Source organism: Podarcis cretensis, assembly GCF_951804945.1.
Source record: "Podarcis cretensis genome assembly, chromosome: 5".
In the NCBI taxonomy this organism is placed as follows: domain Eukaryota; kingdom Metazoa; phylum Chordata; class Lepidosauria; order Squamata; family Lacertidae; genus Podarcis; species Podarcis cretensis.
The window spans coordinates 84,454,448-84,468,380 of NC_137174.1; positions in this window are offsets into that span (position 1 = coordinate 84,454,448).

The window sequence follows — 13,933 nt, forward strand, 5'->3', positions numbered from 1 at the left end:
TAATAAATAAAGGTCAAGAATTATGTGATGAGAATACAATGTCTTAGCAAAGTCTTTTGGACTTGGAACTTGGAACACCCTTTGTTAACCAATAGCTGATTTGCCATCACCTGAAGATGGCAACGTATAAGTGGAAACTAACATTCTGCATGGGAAATAGTGCCCTTGTATAAAGGGTTGCTGTGTTTGTGGCAGGGGAGAACATATGCAGCATCCAGGTTTCTAAGAACGGTGCTTTCACACTGCACTAGTCCTAACTTAGGAAAGAATCTTATGCAGAGGACACTGTCATAAAGCATGCCAGTTTACCAGAAGCATTTTTGTTAGGGATTGTAGGACAAGACCTGCCAAGGAAAATAAGGAACCTATTTATGTATGCTACAACAGCAGCAAGAGTCTTGATAGCACAAGGATGGAAGAATGAGGAAACCCCGACAAAAGAACAGTGGCAAGAGAAATTGATGAACTATGCAGAACTGGCTAAATTGACATACAAATTGCGAGACAAGGACAACTGTGACTTCAAGGAGGAATGGGAACTTTTCACAAATTATTTAAAAATACAACAAAATGAACTGGACTCCTTGTCAGGTTTTGAATAAACATACACAAATTTATTGTTGATAACATGATGGACAGATATGTAAGGGTATATACAATTTTATAATATGCAGAGAAAATATGTGCAGCAAAATCAGGAAGAGGAGCTGAGGGAAGTCTTGGGTGTGTGGGGGGGGGAGAGAGAGTGGGGAAAAAATAAGGGGGTAATTATGTTGGTGATTTTGTTATGTGGAAATTGAGCAATATTTTTTTTTAAAAAAAAAACAAAAACATAAAGCATGCCAGTTTAATTTTAGCTAATGTAAGCTGGTGTTATACCAGCAGTGAGGCTGCTGTTTCTCTGCCTAAGTCTGACAGAGGGGAAACAAGCCTTGTTGAGGTCGCAAGGCTAAACTAAATGGGTTTAGGATCCAGCCTGAGTATCTCCTCTCTGTGTCCAGTTATCACCTAAGTATGATCCTTAATCTGACAAAGTAAATTGATCTGTACCAGAGGTGCTTTTTTCACCTGTCCCCTAAATTGTTGCACCTTAAGAATTTTACTTCTCCCAAACTCCTCAAACCTGTACCTTTTTCATACCACACCTCCAAATATTTCAAGTGCCTAGAGATCAATGTTCTTCAAGCCATCAAGAGATACACATTGGTGAGGAAGGGGTAGCATCAACCGAACATTATGCTAAATGCATGATTTCTAGAAGGAACATGCCCAGTTCACTCTCTGTAACTTCTAGTAGAGCAGTACGTACTCATTTGCTGATATCAAAGTGCTCTAAATGTACCCATCACTGCTCTGATGTCCGGACAACAGAAACATTTTGGACTTGGAACACACCATCAAAAATACTTCACGATGCCTACCAGCATGAACATTGCTTTTGACCATGCTTTGATCACTGAATGAGCACTCTGTGTGTACTGATAAGGATGCTGTATCATGTCCGGAACTGTTTTATTACTGGATACAAGAAGAAAAGGTTCACTTGTACACAAATAGCTCTTGTTATCATTTATAATTATTATCAAAATGCACCCTGACCCACTAATAGCAAGTAAATCCATTTCTGTGCTGCCATTACTGGGAGATCGATGACTCCTTACTGAGGGCAGGCACATCCTCCAACATTTATCCAATGAAAATAGGGATGTCCTTAGGAAAAGATGGGACGCAGGTGGCGCTGTGGGTTAAACCACAGAGCCTAGGACTTGCCGATCAGAAGGTCGGCGGTTCGAATCCCTGCAATGGGGTGAGCTCCCATTGCTCGGTCCCAGCTCCTGCCAACCTAGCAGTTCGGAAGCACATCAAAGTGCAAGTAGATAAATAAGTACCACTCTGGCGGGAAGGTAAACGGTGTTTCCGTGCGCTGCTCTGGTTCGCCAGAAGTGGCTTAGTCATGCTGGCAACATGACCTGGAAGCTGTATGCCGGCTCCCTTGTCCAATAAAGCGAGATGAGCGCCGCAACCCCAGAGTTGGTCACAACTGGACCTAATGGTCAGGGGTCCCTTTACCCTTTACCTTAAGGAAAAGTTGGACATTCCGGGATCAAATCAGAAACTGGGACGGCTTCTGCAAATCTGGGACTATCCCTGGAGAATAGGGTCAATTGGAGGGTCTGATAACTGTATTTTGCCTCTTAGGAAAGTGTGTGCTTCACCTACCTATATTAATGCAAGTGAAGTGATGGCACAGCAGAGCCTCCCCACCTGCTGCTGCTTACTTGATGGGGCTGGGAAAGGATGTCTCTAAGGCCAGGGCTCTGTGGGTGCATTGATGGAAGAGCTGGAATGATGCTGGTGGTTCCACCAGTGCACCTCTGTGACCCTGACCTTATTGCTGTCCTGCTCCACATCAGACTCATCCATGAAATCAGCAGTGACACCAGTTTATGGAGGGCACACATGCCACTACTGCCACTTGCATTGTTAGGTGCCATAACAGGTCCAGGGAGAAGACAGGAGGCTCTGCTGATGGAAAGGAAACTTTGGAGTTTTGAAGGTGACACCTTCAACAGCACCCTGTTCCCAGGACCCAATGGGGTTAATGTGCAGAGGTTTAGAGAGCATCAAATGTTTGGAAAATGCCAAGAAAGAAAGAAAGAAAGAAAGAAAGAAAGAAAGAAAGAAAGATGTTGTCTCTACATGTCCTTTGGGGGAAAGTTGGCTGATTGTAAAGGGAACAGAGGGAAATAGCATTTGTAGATATAATATGTATAACCTGAAGCTCAAATGTGGTTTTTAATTGTGTCGTATAAAAACAGTCATGGAGCTCAGTTCTGTTAATGTTTACTCTGAAGTAAATCTGATTAGATTTCATGGGACTTACTCCCAAATCACTACCCACTGGATTATACACAGCCACGACATGCCTTTCCTTCTATAATGCCTTGCAAACGAGTTCACAGATACACTTTAGGGAAATGCAGGAAGAGGATAACTAGAAATGTAAGTGAAACAAAAAACCATTTGGCTGTAGGCACTGAAGATATTTAGAAGTGAGAAGTAAAAGAGGGAGAAAGAGAGGCCACTGGCTTGGATCCAAGATGCCCATTACTCAAACAGAGAGCATATGAACACAAAAGAAAGCCTTGATGGATCAGGCTAAAGTCTCATCTAGTCTAGCAGCCTGTTCTCGTATGGACATATCAGATGCCAAGGGGGGAAGCCGAAAAGCAAGTCCTGAGTGCAACATGCCTGAGACGTGTCCTTTTCGAGCTCCCGCTGTGCTGTTGGATAATTTCAGTAACGTTCCCTGGGAAATATTTGCCAACATTACAAAAAGATGTATAATTTCGGCTTCAACAAAGGATCTGGGAACCTTGGAAGATGCCTTACACGAGGGATAGACAAACTCAGCCCTCCAGATGTTTTGGGACTACAACTCCCATCATCCCTAGCTAACAGGACCAGTGGTCAGGGGTGATGGGAGTTGTAGTCTCAAAACATCTGGAGGGCCGTGTTTGCCTATGCTTGCCTTGCATCGAGTCAGATCATCTACCTCAGTATTTCTGACCGGCAGAAGCTTTCCAAATCAGTATATTGTAATATTGCTAAAGGAAGGAATGGACCTCATGTTTGTCCATACTGAACCACCACCTTCATAGCTTCTTTGTAGTTCTATGTGATACTAACTGAGAATTTCCATTTTTACATGTATCTTTGTGAGAGAATTCTAACCCCAACCCTCCCATGTGAATATTCAGCATTGATGGCAGTCATAGAATTATAGAATTGTAGAGTTGTTGAGTTGGAAGGGACCATGAGGGTCATCTAGTCCAACCCCCTGCAATGCACAAATCTTTTTGCTCAATGTGTCACTGAGGAATCAATATAATATGTGTCCATAATAATGTGAACCCTCTCCCACACCACACAAAAAATATGTAGACTCTTAGATTCTTTGTTTCCCAGGAACACCATGGGGGGAGGGAGAAGATGTATCCAGTGTGTGTGTGTGTGTGTGTGTGTGAGAGAGAGAGAGAGAGAGAGAGAGAGAGAGAGAGAGAGAATTATATTGAATACCATTTATTTTTAGGGAATTATCTTGACTGTCCTTATTTGAAATCATAATTCCATGTTTCTGTCATCACAGCTGCTTCCTAGGAGATGGTTATGATGTTTCCAGCCAAGGAAAGTGATTACAAATGAGAATTAAGCAACAGGAACAGATGAAGTACTAAGCAACAGAAGCCCTAATTTTATATGAATATATTTCATGACAAGAAACCTTGGAAATTCATAGGTAAGGGAATATTCACAGACAGCATTAGCTTTTTAACACCTTCAGGTTATAATGAACATTGATTCTTAAGTACTGCTTGGCCAATTTTCCAATAGGTATACAAAATATCCAGAGCCCCTAACATGCCATGTGCAACACCATATTGTAGGTATACTGGTGCTATACTACTATAAGGTCCAGTCATTCAAAATGTCATCTTTCCAACTGGCTTTGAATTCCAATAGTTATTCCGCACCTGTCTTCTTTACTGTGGTTCCTTCAGAGGTTTTGGACTAAAATTCCCATCATTCCTGATTGTTGGTCATGCTCTCCAAGGCTGATGGGATATGTAGTTCAAAACCTTTGGAGGGCACCAGGTTAGTAAGGGTTGTTCTAAACTCTAATATACCATGGGTGGGATTACCATATTTAACCCACAATTGAGATTCTGTGTGTGTGTGTGTGTGTGTGTGTGTGAGAGAGAGAGAGAGAGAGAGAGTAATTATAGTAACAGGGGAATATATACACACACACCCTAGAAACATATAAGGAAGGCTCAACAAGGATGGAAACAGTGAAAACAAAACTAGAGGAACAGAAGTAATAAAGGTCTGGGAGTTAGAAGAATAGTTAGGATTAAAGCAGTGCACCAATGAAATTATACGTGGATAAACAATCCAACCAGAGCAATTTATGAGCTTTAGCAATATGTCAACAGGTTGAGTGTTGGTTTGCACAGGTCCTTTTGGGACCAGGTGATCCATTTTGAATTCTAAGAAAGTGTTGGTGATCCCAGTCACAAAATGGCTGCTGTGGTACATGGAATAATAGGAAAAGGTTGCCTCAGGCTCCTTTAGAGGACTGTATGGGATATAAATTTAATATAATGAATATATTGCTGCTACATCTGAAAGAAACTATAGAGAATCAGGATAACAAAATGGAAGGGATATGCCCTCAGAATCAGCAATGAAAAGGCAGCTAGTACTGTGCTTTGTTTTGTTTTTTTGCACCTCTCTTTTGTTCGGAATAAATGGGAGAGTGGTTGTCCAGTCCTGACATCCAATGAAATGTGGGCATTTTAAGGAAATGTGTTCAGTGCAGGAGGGGCCAAACCATTTAAAACAGGAGCAAATAATATAACCTGGTTCATCATCCTTTTCTCACACTGAGCAACCTGACGCTCACAAGAAGCCCGGAAACAGAGCGAGCAGGATGAACAATCAATTCCTTGTGAATTTTAGATTTTTGAGGATATATTTATTGAGACCATAGTGAAGTACTGATGAGTTTGTTGGAGCCCCTTGAAAGCTATGTCTGGAAGCTGGTTAGTTTTAGAAAGTTCATCCCACAATTTTCTCTCTCCCTTGTATCATGAGCTGCTTGGTCTTCAGAAAAACGAAACCTCAAGCCTTTCCACATCATAACGCAGTCCCTCAGGAGCGTGAGAGAGGATACACATATACAATTAATAGATGTAAAATATGAATAATATTGTGCACTTTATACCAGCATCTTTGTCTGTTAATTTTAAATTTCTTCAACGGAAATATATGTTGAAACGTACAGGTAACATCATTCCACCATCACCGTCCTGGGTTCTGTTGCAATATGCAGCTTTCTTTTTCGAAATCATCTTTTTCTAACTCATTGTTTTACCTTTATTACTACCGTTGAATGACCAAATGTTGTCAATGAGACTCAGATCGCTGGAATCCAAATGGTTTGTCAGAATGACCTGTATTTGTCTGGTTATCCTCAAAATACCTTGGTGTAGAACAGGGGGGAGGGGGAAAGGGGAAGTATACTGAAACTTCATTTTTAGGCTGCACTCCTTAAAACATTTACTGGGGAGTGAGCACACTGACTTACTCGTGAGTAACTGTGTAGGGCTGTGCAGCACATCTATTTAATTTTGTCCACTTGCTACACTCTGTTGATATTTCACATTTAAAATGGTTTGGGTTTTTTTTAAAAAAACAACAATCAAAAAACCTCTAATTTGATTACAATTGGCAGACCTCCAGGTGGTAGGTGGAGGGCTTGATTTTCCAGGAGGCCTATAGCACCTTTCTTCAACAACAAATTATTGCCTAGGTTCTCTGGCAGAGAGGGGTCTGTATTCCTCCCTTCCCACCTTATTTCTCCCAATGAACCTCCATCTCCACGGCTCAGTGATGGGATGGAGCACAGAGGAAGGAAAAGAACTAGGCTGTGCTCAAGAGGATGAGGGGGTTATGAGTGCAGCTGGTGTAAGCTTCAGGACCGCAGAAGCAAACAGAGCTTTTGAGGAGGAGTGTTGCGTTTGCAAAGTAGAGGAAGGATTGAACTCTGATTAATAAGAATACACACAGAGGCTTGAACCAGCAAGACTCTGGGAAGGGTGAGTATAATCGTGTCTCTCTGTGCTTGTCCGAATCTGCAGCCCTCCGGCCCAGGTAGCTTTTATTCACAAAATAACTTTTTACAAAGTGTTCGTAAGAACCAATCAGATTTCTTCCGAGCATTTCCACAAACCCACATGGGGACAAGTCAAACTACTAAAACTAATTAAGCACAAATATTTCTGGGGTAAACAAAGAACAGAACTACAAAGAAGAGCATCTGGCAACCCCGGAGGTAATAAACAATCAGTACACATGATAAGGAGGATGGCCAGGAGGATAGCAATCAGTATCACCTCCATGTGAGATCTGTTTCCTGGCCCTAAGATTAACATCCTAAGATTAATATACATTAGAGAGCTACTTCAAATAAGCTTGCCCACAATCTTCATGGCCCAGGATGCCTGCCTGGCGAAGCAACTGCTGAGCTGCTGTGTACGTGACTTGTGAGGAGAGAGAAATGGGCAGTAGAGGCAAAAGGGCATGGAAAGGGCATGAATGTAGAATCTTATGGGATTTAATCAGAAATTATCGTCAATATATCAAACCCAGTCAACACAATGCTTTCATCATGGACACGATGGCCTGATGTATATTTTATAATTCCTCATGGTAATCACATCTGACCCCTACAGAGGAGCAACAGGAGCTACCTCCACCACCTGGATTTTGTTCTTCTCAAGCAAGTCTTAGAAGGTGAGGGCAAAAAAATAAAATAAAAAAATGACTGAGGGATACTAGAGTGCTGAGAGTCTGGAGTGGAGACTGGAGAGTCTATAGACTGGAGGAGGTATTTATTTTCATTTGAAGTGGAGACTGGAAGCATCCTTTCAAAGGGAAGCTGGGGGGGGGATATGGATATGGAAAAGAAAGAAATGACGGTGGGGGGGGGGAATGAAAAATAGAGGATTTTTTCAAACTAAAATCTGGATTAAAGACAACTCAGAGGTATTTTTGGCTGCATGACCCCCATGCCTTAAACACACATCTTGGGGAATAAATTGTGTCTGTGTGTAAAGTAGTGAGGCATCTAATCATAAGCCTGCATTTTTATCAAGCTTATATTTTTTGATCAAGGTTGTATCTTAAAAATGAGTTCAAATTCACAAATGTTTCATGCCAGGCAGGAACTAGGCTGGCTAAGATTTTGGCAGATGTTCATCCTCTTGGCCAGAGAGGCCCTCTGGTTTATTGCGGTCATAAAAGGCTGAGAGCAAGGTCACTGACCTTGCATGTTGCAGAGTACAATTAAGCTACAATTAAGTTGGTAAATAGCAAGAATTATTGTGCCTCCCGTTAGAGACTTGAGCCACATTTTCCTAAGGGCAAGAGCTAATGGAAATAGGGAAAGAAAGTGTTTTTAAGTTTTTTCTTACTTTGAAAACGTCTTTGCTTATAAAAAAATTATATATGTTATGTATTAAATATATTGGCTTAAATGTAATTATGCAAAAGAATTAGAAGCTAAGAAATGTTAAATCCTTATGCTAGATTCTTATTTCATATAGTTGGAAGAGATCACAGGGGCCATCAGCCACCAGCCCAGCCCCCCCTGCCAAGCAGGAAAGCACCATCAGAGCACTCTAGACAGATGGTTGTCAGGTTTTTGTTTAAAGGAACCTCCAATGAAGGAGATCTTTCATTGATGATGCGTACAAAAGATCTTTGATACCTGTTTAAAATAGAATTAGCCACCATCTGTTTTAGCCATCTGCTCTATTTTAGAATTAAGGGGGCAAAGGTGATTTGGTAATTAAGGTGCCTTGTAGAGGTTAATGGCTACTTGTTTGCCAATTATAAATATAGCTTTTATTTCCCATAAAAGGCAATAGGAAATGGTTGTATCTTTTGTGATTGGTTCTAGCAAACAGCCAATAGGAATTTCAACCAGGCTGATTGGACAGAGGCAGCCAAAGGAGGAGCAAGGGGGCTGGATTAAGGAAATATAAGTGCTGGCCAGAATGGCAAGAGGCCAGGCCAGAGCTTGGTAACCATATACCACTGTGCCTCATATTTATTTGTCTGACAAATAAATTATTATTTTAATTTCTCTATTGCTGCGTTGAATATTTCATTCCAGCTAAGCGTTAACCACAAGCAGGGTGCTACAGTAGAAGGTTTGTAAAGGTATGTTTGTGGTGTGAAGAAAGGATACTTGCTATTTTTTTTATTTTTTACTTTGGTGAACTACAGCTCAGTTGGTTAGAGCATGGCACTGATAACTCCAAGGTTGGAGGTTTGATCCCCGTATGGGGCAGCTCCATATTCCTGCATTGCTACCCATTTTCCCCCAACAGAAATGTATAAACATGGAAGATGGAACAAGCTTGTTTTCATCTATTCCAAAGGATTCCAGTTAAGAGAAAGTTAGAGGAAGCCAGTGGATCCAAGTTATAAGAAAGGAGATTCCGACTCAACATCAGGAAGAACTTTCTGACAGTAAGATCTGTTCAACATTGGAACGGACATCTTGAAGGTGTTTAATCAGAGACTGGGTGTCCATCTGTCTTGGATGCTTTAGCTGAGATTCCTGCATTGCAGGAGGTTGGGCTAGATGACCCTTGAGATTCCTTCCAACTCTACAATTCTATGATTCAATGATTCTATAATCTTTTATAGTTCTTTCATTTGAAGCAAATATATTTTGCTGTACTTCAGCCGGCACAATCAGATGCAAAGTGTCTTCTACCCAAATGACAAATGTAATCCTCATTGCCGGTTTATCGATCTGAATGCTAGAGATTAGATTTAATGTGTTTTATTGCTAGTTACAGTTAAACATTAATGGTACCATGTTGTTCTTCACACAAGATTGAGCAGTTGGCTGTGGAGCCTTAACACTTCAACACTCCCTGTTTGTCAAAGGCAGGCATCATTCCTAACTTCACTAAGCATTCTGTCTCCCTAGGGATTTCAGCCAAGATGAGCAGTTGGTGTGGTTTTTTTCCCTTGCAGATCACAAGCTAAGAGATCAAACTTACTATACATTTCAGTCTACATTCTTCTTGGTTTCCCTTTACAAATAAGCACCATTGACCAGACCTGCATATTTTTAAAGAACTATAAAAAGGGTGGGTGGTTAGAGAAGTGTTAATTTTATATTTGCACTAATACAAGCTTTTCTTTCTGGATTGTATATATCTTAATAATACTAGTACTAATACTAATACTAATAATAGTTTATACCCCGCCCATCTGGCTACGTTTCCCCAGCCACTCTAGGTGGTTCCCAACAGAATATTAAAAACATGATAAAACATCAAATATTATAAACTTCCCTAAACAGGGCTGCCTTCAGATGTCTTCTAAAAATCAGATTGTTTACACATTTTTGTCTACTTGAAGAAGCCATGGTCCAATCTGAAAAATACAAATATTTAGGTTACAAAACTATGAAAATTAAGTTTGCAAAATAATAATTTCCATGTGGTTAGGGTAGATCAACGCGTCAGTGTCCACTTATCCCCAATGTAAATATGACATATCGGCAAAAGTTGGAAATGGAAAGATAACTATAGCATGTGCACGGAAATTGATTTCAGATTTGAAATCAGCATTGAAAGAACATGTAAGAACAGTTGAAAAATCTCATGCAACAGAAAATGAAAAAAAAAATGTTCCTCAGTGATCAGAGCGAAAGGTCAGGAATGAGGCAGCATTTTGTGTTCAAAAACACTAAAGTTGTATCCTTGAACAAGCACAGCTTATTTGTATAAATGTTTTTGTTAAAAGATCCCACCCCACACAGTTACATAGAAGGTTGCTGCCAGAAGGTTTAGGACTGGATCACATGACTGGAAGTTCAGCAGGGGTACTTACATAAATACAGTATGTATTATTTGGCTTAAATCGTAACCTCGCTAAGGTGATTCATCATTTTGCTTCCAGTTAGGGATGAATGTACCCACCCACTTTTACTTAAGAATTAATGCAGACTTTGGATATAATATACAGCTTGAAGAATGGGAAAGGTTGTGGAATGAAAGGATAAAATTTACAGCCTGTAATGCTTTGAAAGAGAATATGATGAAAATGATGTATAGATGGTATATTACACCAGTGAAATTAGCTAAAATGTATAAGACAAATAATAAATGTTGGAAATGTAAAGAAAAATAAGGAACATTTTATCATATGTGGTGGGAATGTAAAAAAGTAAAGAACTTCTGGGAAATGATATATAATGAGATGAAAAAGATGTTGAAATATACATTTTTTAAAAAAACAGAAGGATTTTTACTTGGTATTATAGGTCAGGACATTAATAGCCAAGATGTTAAATTGTTTTTATATGCAACAACTGCGGCAAGAGTATTGTTAGCCCAGAAATGGAAACAAGAAGAAATTCCGACGAAAGAAGAATGGCAGACGAAATTAATGGACTATGCAGAATTGGGCAACATGACAGGAAGGATTTGAAACCTGCGGGACCAGAGATTTACAGAAGATTGGAAGAAGTATATGAATTATTTGAAGAGCAACTGTAATCAACAAATTACGCTAGTAGGACTACAAGAAGTTTTGTAAGGAGAAATATACGAAGTGTTACAAAGTAGAAAAAGATAGAGATATTGGTTATGAGTTTGAAATGTAATAGGGAAGATAAGAAATGCATACTGAGAGATTAGATTGGAAAATTTTCAGACAGGATTGATGGAAGTCAAAAATTTGAATAAGATGTAAAAGTATGTTTAATTACTGTTGAAAATGATATGGTTAAAGAAAACTAATAAAAATTATATATATTTTTTTTTAAAAAAAAGAATTAATGCAGGGCAATCTGAATGCAACAAGGGTGCTGGGAACCACAGAAAACATGGAGCCCTTGGTCACTTGCACCCCTGGATTCTGTGATTAGCAGATGGTGCAGAGTCTCAAGGCTCAGTCCTGGATTAAAAAGAGAGGGGGAAACAAGCATGAATCAGTTGCTCCCACCTTCAGTAATGCATCTGTAAAATGTCAACAGCATCCAGGCCACTGCTCCTCCTGCAAAGTTTTGTAATCCAAGAATGAGGAATCTGTGGATCTTCCAAATGTTGCTGGAGTTTCCCCACTCACATTTGCCACAGCCAGCATGGCCAATGGTCAAGGGTGATCAGCATTAGAGTCCAGCAACATCTGTTGCTAATGAACCACATGAGCTAGGAAGCTTCCAAACTGAATTGTTTGTGTTAGAGAAAGATTCCCGGCTCACTTGGATTGTCAAACAAAGACTCCACCAAGATTATAGGAGCAAAACAGCAGCCAGTAGGCCTGATCTTTGTTGTTGCAGCAAGACTTCAAACTACCACATGGAAGAAGCAGAAAGAAGCCGCCAACAAAGGATGGCTCCTCTTTCCCAAATTATTCGTAACACCCTTAGTAAAACATCATATATTTCTCATAACTATGTCATAAATTGGGAGGGGTCTTCTGGCAGAAATGTGAGTACCAGGCATGTCCCGCCCTCACCTGACCTCCACCTCCCACCTTTCAGGTGACCTTTTAGGTGAAACAACAATTATCACCCAGGCAGTGGGGCTGCTGAGTATGTTTTCTCACACTTCAGGGATTATGGCTGCCCCAACCCATGTCCCAAGCTCCTTCCCTGCTAGCCATTTTCCTTTTGAGCAGAACAATGTTGGAATGGTGTAAATCCATCACTGGAGTGATTTTATATGGATTTCTATTTTTTTCCCATTGAGCCAGTACAGTGGAACCTTGGTTTTCGAGCGCCTCGGAAGCCAAACATTTCGGTTTTCGGATACCGAAAACCTGGAATTGCTTCCATTTTTGAATGTGCCTCAGAAGTTGAACGGCTTCCGAGACGTGTTTCTCCACTCAATGGAATTTGCCGACCATCCATTGAGCCTTGGTTGTCCAACGTTTCAGAAGTTGAACGGTCTTTCAGAATTGATTATGTTTGACAACCGAGGTTCCACTGTACATAGATACATTTATCAGTGGAGTGGTACATTTGGTAATGTGCAGCAGAGGCTCTTAGTCTTTGCCTTGGAGTATGGAGAGGCAAGGCTTGTGGGGCAGGGGAAGGTCTCTCACCCCCCTTCCAATTTTCAGTAACAGTTATATTAGGTAAGAAATTCATACAGGGATTGTATTAAGAACTAGTATCAAAGTATTATTAGTATTAGAACTAGTATTATCCTGCCCAGCTAGCAGTTTGAAAGCACGTCAAAGTGCAAGTAGATAAATAGGTACTGCTCCTGCAGGAAGGTAAACGGTGTTTCCGTGCGCGGCTCTGGTTTACCAGAAGTGGCTTAGTCATGCTGGCCACACGACCCGGAAGCTGTACGCTGGCTCCCTCGGCCAGTAAAGCGAGATGAGCGCCGCAACCCCAGAGTCAGCCACAACTGGACCTAATGGTCAGGGGTCCCTTTACCTTTACTTTATTAAAGGGGAAGTGGTGTAACATACAGCTGAAAAACAGGCAGGCGTGGAGCAAGGTGGGAACGGACCACCCTGGGTGCCTTTTCCGAGGGGGGTGGCACCACCACCCGCCCACTGCTTTGCCGGCGGCCGTCCCCCCTTTCCCCTTTGTTTTGACAGCCCCGCACTCCAGGGCTGCTGGAAAAGGCATGCAGGCAGAGGACGGGAAGGAGACAGTCGAGCAAACAAGCTGAGGGTGGAAGGAAGGAGAGAAGCAGAAGCTCCCTCAACTCAGGACTCAAACCCTGTAACCCCAAAAAAGCTCAACAATTTTCACCAATCCTTCTCTAAAAAAGCTGAACAGTTCCTGGCAATGACAATGGGTAGATCACAGCCAGTATTTTTATACTGAGAGTAGATTGCAGTCTCTTGGGAGTCCAACTAGATTTCAATGGGGAGGGGGAGAGTGTGCCAAGAAATTTTCCACACCGGGTACCACCTGACCTTGCTACGCCACTGAATACAGGGAAATGGTTTCTCAAAAGCAAAATAAATAATTATTTATCCAGGTGCCTTTCTTGACTGATTCATTAAGTAAGGATTGTCTGGCACAAATCCGGGTCTAATATTAGCCTGCCATGTTACAGTGTAAGTAGACCTGTCACTGACAGGTCTTGAGATGGATATAAACAGCAGCTGTCTTCAGGTCACTGAAAACAAATCTAGAAATTTGTTTGGAATCACTGCATCTCCATGAACATTTGTGAAGTTTCTCCAGGGAAACAGATGTTGTTACACATTTTATTACCCAATGGATCAAAAGACAGTCGTTACACATTTCTGGTCCTATGAAGCAGACCGGAAAGCAACTGGTGCGATTTTGTGATATCATTGTAGAAGCCGG